Genomic DNA, 8,984 nt, shown 5'->3' on the forward strand with positions numbered 1-8,984 from the left:
CTGTATGGGGCACAGGTCACGCTATATGGGGCACAGGTCACGCTATATGGGGCACAGGTCACGTTGCATGGGGCACAGGTCACGTTGCATGGGGCACAGGTCACGTTGCATGGGGCACAGGTCACATTGCATTGGGCACAGGTCATGCTGCATGGGGCACAGGTCACGCTGCATGGGGCACAGGTCACGCTGCATGGGGCACAGGTCACGCTGCATTGTGCACAGGTCACGCTGTATGTGGCACAGCTCACGCTGCATTGACACTATGGCAGCTGTGGGGGGGGGGGCTGTTTGCAGGGGGCCCCATACAACATTTTGCTATGGGGCCCTGCTATTTCTAGTTACGCCCCTGCCAAGTCCCTTTCTTATATTCTTTCTCGTTGAATCTTATCTTTACTGTTGCAGGGGCATGATCAGAGATTGATGTTATACTAATTGAAGCCTCTACTTCATACTCCAGTATTTCGTGATCCACCAGGATGTAATCTAATCTTGAGTACTGAAATGTGAAATCTTTTTTACTTTACTTTTTATTCTCCATGCATCGATTAAATGCTGGGTATGCATCTTTTTCTTTATCAGTTTTAATTGTCTATTTTCTTGAGTCGGTGCACCAGACATACTGTCAAGATTGTAGTCTAAAGAGAAATTGAAATCTCCTGCCAAAACTACATGACCTTGTTTAAAGTCCGATAAAGCGTTAAGAATCCCATTTCATTCTCTAGATGTGCAAAGCAGGTAGAGCCATACCCAAAAAGACTTGCAGCTGTAATTGCAGTGAAAGGTGCTTCTACAAGTATTGACTCAGGGGAGCTGAATACAAATGCATACCACACTTTCAGATATTTATTTGTAAAAAAAAAAAATTGAAAACCATTTATCATTTTTATTCCACTTCACAATTATGTGCCACTTTCTGTTGGTCTATCACATAAAATACATTTCTTCTGGGTTCCATCAGCCTGTTGTGGGGGGCAGCATGGCCTGTGCTTAAGTTGGATTAGCTGAAGATTTCAGACTATCCTTTGCCACGTGCTTTTCTCAAGCGCAGGACATTTGTTTCTTTTCATGGTTATGCTGACACTGCTACTAAGATTTTTAGTTTTAATAAGTTGAATGCAGTAGAAGAATTTTTCTTCCTTCCTTTATTCCCCTTGCAATATAAAGTTGAAAGGACTCCAAGGTGGCCATGGGTGAGGGAATCTGGCTGAATGGTTGTGTGGAGCTGATAACTTGTGGGCTAAGTACTAGGAGGTTCATCCACAAAACAAGTTTTGACCTACCACTATGGTTAAATAGTTCAGATGAGTGTGCCTTCCTGATGTTATGTTAAAGAATCCTGATTTTGAAGAGATGTGTACTTAGCTGGATTGACTACTGGAAATATTATTTTTATGTTCTTTTAATTTTTAAGTACACTAGTTGAAAATTTAAGAAAAAAAACACAAAATAAAATATTTGGCTGAATTTAGACTTTAAATCCTATTGTTATATTACTATACAAAGCATGCAAAAAATGCACTAGAGAGACGCCCCCTTGGACTTTAAAGGGCAGGAAAAAGTAAATGGAAAGTAAGTATGTGTAAAAAGGCACAAAGGTGCCAACTTTATTAATATACAAAAGTAGAAAAGTTTAAACTAAACATAATTCACTTATACAGTACAAACAGTACACCAATAAATAAACATCATAAAATATACAATATATATCACCCAAAGCTAGTAATCCAAAGTGCAACTCAGATTGAGTTGAGCTTGATTTGAAATATACAGCATTTATCCCGACATGTTTCAGAAAATCGCATTGGAATGTGTTTTTCCTTCTTCAGGGGAAATTTATTGTTGGGTATATTATTGTCTTATCTGTGAACACAAATATATGTATATATAACAATATAAACATACTGTTAGAACAGAGGCATCAAAGATGTAATTTGGAGCCTATTATACCATATTATAGAGTAATAATATAGAAGGTACTTACATATTTTTGACTAGTTGGGGGATGGGAGGATAAAAACGGAAAGGAAAGGTACATGCTGGCTGCATGAGTCCACACACACACGACATAGAGGTTGTCCGTGTGTCCACAGGCTGGTTACTGAGACGCATTCACAAGGGACGCCTGATTTCACAGCAGCGATCAAATCTTGCCACTGTAGGGACAATTATAACAGGGGGACGGTTGAGTTAACCTCCTCCTGTTGAAAAATAGTAGAGACAAAAAAGTAGTAATTTGTGGCAAACGCATGAACAAGAGGCCATGTCTGTATAGTGCCTAGTGTAGCGATATTATTTACCTCAGGTTTAGGGCATAGTGTGCAGCTGACATCAAGGTGGCGGCCAGTGGACTGACATAGGCCAACCGAGTGTCAGCATTTATGTACCCGATCTGATTGGGGTAAGCCAATCAGATAGTTCACTCCGTCTGATCAGCTGCATATGTTGCAGCTGATCGCGGAGGTCAGAGCGTCTCTCTGATGAGGGGGCGCGTGGCATAGCCACGCCCAGAAGGAATGGCGGGGGAACGCTCACTGCTCGTCATGGAAATGATGGCAGGGATGTAAATGAGCTCCTCCTGGCACAATGGGACTAGGGCACAGACATGAAATATGTTGTGTGCCCGCCCTGCATCAGTGAAGCTTACCCGCCGGGTGTCTGCATACAATCAGCACAGCCTAAAAGCTGGGCTAAAGAGGCACCTAGTGGAATTAAAATAGGTAGCAGCCAGCAGGTTTACAGTGAGTAAAAAAACACAGGAAGATAAATACAGTGATTTAAAAACAAACATGATAATAAGCGTCACAATTTCTAAACAGGGGTGACCGAGGGAGACAAAAGATTACTAGCAAACATTTTCATGGTCGATAGAAGGAGAGTTTCTCTCTTTTTTTAACACTACATATCTGGTTGTATTTATAAAACAAAAAAGACATTACTCTATTGGACCATGTACAGAAGGGAAGAAAGGGGAGAGAGAAGTGTCGAGATATACATTTGGACATCTTATTTAGAGCCACAACATTCAAAGATTCAATTCACAGACCCCAGAGGTAAATCCTGGAAGAAATGATCGAAAGTTGAACACCTCATTAAGTCCAGGTGGCGAGGTGACCTGTAAGTTAAATATCCACCTTAATTCACATTGGAGGAGACGCTTGTTAAAGTCGCCTCCTCTTGAATGAAAATGGATATGGTCACGTCCCAGAAAAAAAATTCTGGGGATTGAATCTGGATGTACCAAAGCCACATGTCAGCCAATAGGTACCTCAGGGTCCCATTTCCGGATTGTAGACATGTGTTGGATTATTTTCTTCCAGAACTCGTTGATTGTCTTCCCCATGTAGTAGCAACCACATTCGCATGTGAGTAAGTATACTACGCCGGGAGTCTTACAGTTGATATAGTGCTTGGGACAAAAGTGGTGTCCATTTGGCAGATCTATGTCTTTACGCCTGTCCATATATTGGCAGTATGGACACCCACCGCACGAGAAAGTGCCCAACGTTTTACATGGGTCCCCTCTATGGGATTTGCATTCACTTGTGACTACCTTGTCACCTACAGAGGGAGCTCTTCTATATGTAACAGTAGGTGTATCTGATACAAATGGAGACAATGAAGAGTCCATGGTGAGTAAATGCCAATACTTGTTCAAAATTCGTTTCAATTGCTTATGCTGTGTTGTATATGTACTGATAATCCTGGTCGTATCATCAGTGGAAGGTTGTTTTTGTATATTAAGTAAATCATGGCGTGACTGCTTTATATTTTTTCTGTATGCCTTTTTGAGGCTAGAGTTAGAATATCCTCTTTTGAGGAGTCTTTTTCTTAGCTTATTGGCCTCATCTTTGAAGGTGGTGTTCTCTGAACAGTTTCTATGTACCCTAAGGTACTGACTATAGGGTATAGATGCTAGCAGGGGTTTAGGATGGAAGCTAGTCGCATGTAATAGCGAGTTGCCTGCTGTGGACTTACATAGTTACATAGTTACATAGTTAGTAAGGTTGAATAAAGACACCAGTCCATCCAGTTCAACCTGAGTGAGTGTGTGTCTACAACCCTGACCCTTGTTCCTAACCCTGTACATTGCACACTCACATCAGTCCCTACCCTCAATCAAAGGTTCCCATTCATATACTAGGGCCAATTTTGGACAGAAGCCAATTAACCTATCAGCATGTCTTTGGAGTGTGGGAGGAAACCGGAGTACCCGGAGGAAACCCACGCAGGCACAGGGAGAACATGCAAACTCCAGGCAGGTAGTGTCGTGGTTGGGATTTGAACCAGTGACCCTTTTTACTGCTAGGCGAGAGTGCTAACCACTGCACCACTGTGCCGCCCAAAAACTTTAATTTGCCATTAAAGATCCCCAGATGATTAGTCAGCCTGAAGCCTCCCTTCACTACAGAGCAGTATCTCTTCAAAAAGGCCACTACCAAGGCAATGTCCGTGAAGGGGTTAAACAGGTGAACAAAGATTTTATTTGAAAGCCTTGCTTTAGACAGAGCCAAGCAAGTTCTCGAGCACCCCAGATGGGACTCAAACCCACAATCCCTGGCTTAGGAGGCCAGTGCCTTATCCATTAGGCCACTGGGGCTTAAAGCTGACTTGAAAGGCTGCCGTTAGATTGTTTTATGACAAGTACACCCAGAAACGTAATTTCTGTTGTACTATATGACATTGTAAAACTAAGATTGAATGTGTTCTTATTGATAGCGGCTAGGAACTCTTGTAGGAGCTCAGCTGAGCCGTCCCATATAAGAAACACATCATCTATATATCGTCGCCATGTTGACATCCATCTCTTTTGAGGTAAGTAAACGTGAAGATAAATTGACCACATTTTCCGTGGTTTTTGCTTGTTGGTTTTGTGGGTTTTGGATGGGTGTGCTTGAAATTTCTTTTGATGGGTCTGTATGTGGCCTCTCATTTGATCTAAAAAAGTACCAGGAGGTACAGATTGTTTAGAATTCATACTGCATCACAATGTTTTTTGCTTCAATGGTTCCCACTACCTCCAGGTACAGGGCTTTGCGATGGGGACATGTTGTGCCCCATCGTACGCCAATCTGTACCTGGGGGAGTGAACACTCTCTGCTTACCAATGATCTGCTGTCTAGCTATATATGCTATATATGTACTTACATGGCAACAATATATAGATGATGTGTTTCTTATATGGGACGGCTCAGCTGAGCTCCTACAAGAGTTCCTAGCCACTATCAATAAGAACTAATTCAATGTTAGTTTTGCGATGTCATATAGTACAACAGGAATTACATTTCTGGATGTACTTGTCAAAAAACAATCTGACAGCAGCCTTTCAAGTCAGCTTTATCGTAAGTCCACAGCAGGCAACTCGCTATTACATACGACTAGCTTCCATCCTAAACTCCTGCTAGCATCTATACCCTATATTCAGTACCTTAGGGTACTGTTCAGAGGACACCACCTTCAAAGACGAGGCCGATAAGCTAAGAGAAAGACTCCTCAAAAGAGGATATTCTAACTCTAGCCTCAAAAAGGCATACAGAAAAAGTATAAAGCAGTCACGCCGTGATTTATTTATATACAAAAACAACCTTCCACTGATGATACGACCAGGATTATCACTACATATACAACACAGCACAAGCAATTGAAACAAATTTTGAACAAGTATTGGCATTTACTCACCATGGACTCTTCATTGTCTCCATTTGTATCGGATACACCTGCTGTTACATATAGGAGAGCTCGCTCTGTGGGTGACAAGGTAGTCACAAATGAATACAAATCCCATAGAGGGGACCCATGTAAAACATTGGGCACTTTCTCGTGTGGAGGGTGTCCATACTGCCAATACATGGACAGGCGTAATGACATAGATCTGCCGAATGGACACCACTTTCGTCCCGAGCACTATATCAACTGTAAGACTCCCAGCGTAGTATACTTACATGCAAATGCAGTTGCTACTATGTCGGGAAGACGATCAACAAGCTCTGGAAGAGAATATACCAGCACATATCTACAATCTGGAAACGGGACCCTGAAGTACCTATTGGCCGACATATGGCTTTGGTACATCCAGATTCAATCCCCAGAATTTTTTTCCTGGGACTTGACCGTATCCACTTTCATTCAAGAGGAGGCAACTTCAACAAGCGTCTCCTCCAATGCGAATTAAGGTGGATATTTAACTCACAGGCCACCTCACCACCTGGACTAAATGAGGCGTTCAACTTTCGATCATTTCTTCCAGGATTTACCTCTAGGGTCTGTGAATTGAATCTTTGAAAGTTGTGGCTCTAAATCAGATATCCAAATGTATATCTCGATACTTCTCTCTCCCCTTTCTTCTCTTCTGTACATGGTCCAATAGAGTAATGTCTTTTTTGTTTTATAAATACAACTAGATATGTATTGTTAAAAAAAGAGATTCCAGGAATGCTCTCTGACATCTTTCTGTCTGGTTATACTAATATACTGTTACAACCTATGTGTATATAATTTTCTATTTATATTTGCAGAGAAACTCTCCTTCTATTGACCATGGCAGTGTTTGTTAGTAATCTTTTGTCTCCCTCTGTCACCCCTGTTTAGAACTTGTGAGGCTTATTATCATGTTTGTTTTTACATCACTGTATTTATCTTCCTGTGTTTTTTTACTCACTGTAAACCTGTTGGCTGCCATCTATTTTCTTTCCACTAGGTGGCTCTTTAGCCCTGCTTTTAGGCTGTGCTGATTGTATGCAAACACCCGGCGGGTAAGCTCCACTGATGCAGGGTGGGCACATAACATATTTCCTTTCTGTGCCCTAGTCCCATTGCTCCAGGAGGAGCTCATTTACGTCCCTGCCGTTGTTTCCATGACGAGCAGTGAACGCTCCCCCCCGCGGGTGACGCGTGACATCATCACGCCCTTCTGGGCGTGGCTACGCCGCGCGCCCCTTCGTCAGAGAGACGCTCTGACCTCCGCGATCAGCTGCAACATATGCAGCTGATCAGATGGAATGAACTATCTGAACTATCGGAAAGAACTATGCTGACACTCGGCTGGCCTATGTCAGTCCACTGGCTGCCACCTTGATATCAGCTGCACACTATGCCCTAAACCTGAGGTAAATAATATTGCTACACTAGGCACTATACAGACATGGCCTCTTGTCCATGTGTTTGCCACAAGTTACTACTTTTTTGTCTCTACTATTTTTCAACAGGAGGAGGTTAACTCAACCGTCCCCCTGTTATAATTGTCCCTACATTGGCAAGATTTGATCGCTGCTGTGAAATCAGGCGTCCCTTGTGAATGCGTCTCAGTAACCAGCCTATGGACACATAGTGTGTGTGTGGACTCATGCAGCCAGCATGTACCTTTCCTTTCTGTTTTTATCCTCCCATCCCCCAATGAGTCAAAAATATGTAAGTACCTTCTATATTATTGCTCTATAATATGGTATAATAAGCTCCAAATTACATCTTTGATGCCTCTGTTATAACAGTATGTTTATCATGTTATATATACATATATTTGTTTTCACAGATAAGATAATAATATACCCAACAATAAATTTCCCCTGAAGAAGGAAAAACACATACCAATGCGATTTTCTGAAACATGTCAGGATAAATGCTGTAAATTTCAAATCGAGCTCAACTCAATCTGAGTAGAACTTTGGATTACTAGCTTTGGGTGAAATATATTGTATATTTTATGATGTTTATTCATTGGTGTACTGTTTGTACTGTATAAGTGAATTGTGTTTAGTTTAAACTTTTCTACTTTTGTATATTAATAAAGTTGGCACCTTTGTGCCTTTTTACACATACTTACTTTCCATTTACTTTTTCCTGCCCTTTTAAAGTCCAAGGGGGCATCTCTCTAGTGCATTTTTTTGCATGCTTTGTATAATGCTATGTAGGATGTTGGCAGGTCAGCACATTTTACAATTCTTATAATCTCTCTTTTTCCTATTGTTATATTACCTTTTATCTCCCCTTAATTTCCCAAATTTTGATAACTGCCATTCTTTTTTTTTTTTTACTGAGCTGCATTTTTAAACATTGTCCACATTCTCAAGGAAAAACATTACCAGAAATGACTTTGCAATTAAAAAGCGATTAAGAAATAGCTGTCCTCAGCTAATCTTGAGGAAGTCTTGCAGAGAGTTGCCCTTGACATCCTGAAAGACAAACAAGGAAACACAGAATGAATTCAGCATGTTTGTCTTTTGAATCATTTTACTATAAGAAGACAAAACAGGTGCTGATGCCAAGTCTGAAGATACAAGTATTACAATTCGGTAAACTAAGCTGGAAGAAAACATCTAGAGAAGGGAGACTCTAAAGAGACATCAATGAGAGGGTAGTACATCAACATAAAACATTCTCATTTAGTTGAATTTTCCACCCAAATAGATTACTGTTTAACAGAATTTAGATCAAAATAATCCTACTTTTATACTATAAGGCCATAGTCACACACAGACCATTGTTACAGTGTGCATAAATGTAAACTAATGTCGTGCTAAAAACAAAATCTTTCACAGGAAAGCCAAATTGAAAATTACATTATATGGCCAAAAGTTTGTGGACACATGACCTACTATATATATGATCCAAACCCTGCAATTTTGTTGAGTTCAGGGGTTTCCACCGAAGAGCACTGTTAATGCTACAGTATACAAAGACATCTTAGGGGGACGGGGTGCACTCAGCACCACGTGATGCGGACGTGACCCGCGTGCGATAGGGGAGGGGCCTGACGGTGGTGCTCGTGTGGGTGCATGGAGGAGGAACCGGCAGGAGCTGAGTGGGGTGAGAGACCGCTAGCCCCAGGGGATGATAGCCTCTGTGACCCACGGATTGAGAGTAGAGGAGCAGAATAGCCAGGAAGGGGGAACGGTGTTAGAGAGGGAGTGGAGGAGTACACCCGGAGCCCGCCCGGATCAGCTGGAGCCCGACATATCCTCATCCCCTCCACTTCCCAGATAACCCCC

General features: G+C 41.7%; 1 long non-coding RNA gene and 1 other non-coding gene across 2 annotated transcripts; one reads left to right on the plus strand and one right to left on the minus strand.

The window, feature by feature from the left end:
* Positions 1-4,527: 4,527 nt before the first annotated feature.
* TRNAR-CCU (transfer RNA arginine (anticodon CCU)) lies at positions 4,528-4,600 on the minus strand. Its single transcript has one exon. It is a non-coding gene; the product is annotated as a tRNA-Arg (tRNA).
* Positions 4,601-6,875: 2,275 nt separating this feature from the next.
* Positions 6,876-7,814, plus strand: LOC141130068 (uncharacterized). The gene is made up of 3 exons (XR_012241974.1): positions 6,876-7,106; positions 7,206-7,407; positions 7,529-7,814. It is a non-coding gene; the product is annotated as an uncharacterized lncRNA (long non-coding RNA).
* Positions 7,815-8,984: the final 1,170 nt, after the last annotated feature.

Source organism: Aquarana catesbeiana, linkage group LG02 (genome assembly GCF_042186555.1).
Source record: "Aquarana catesbeiana isolate 2022-GZ linkage group LG02, ASM4218655v1, whole genome shotgun sequence".
Lineage (NCBI taxonomy): Eukaryota > Metazoa > Chordata > Amphibia > Anura > Ranidae > Aquarana > Aquarana catesbeiana.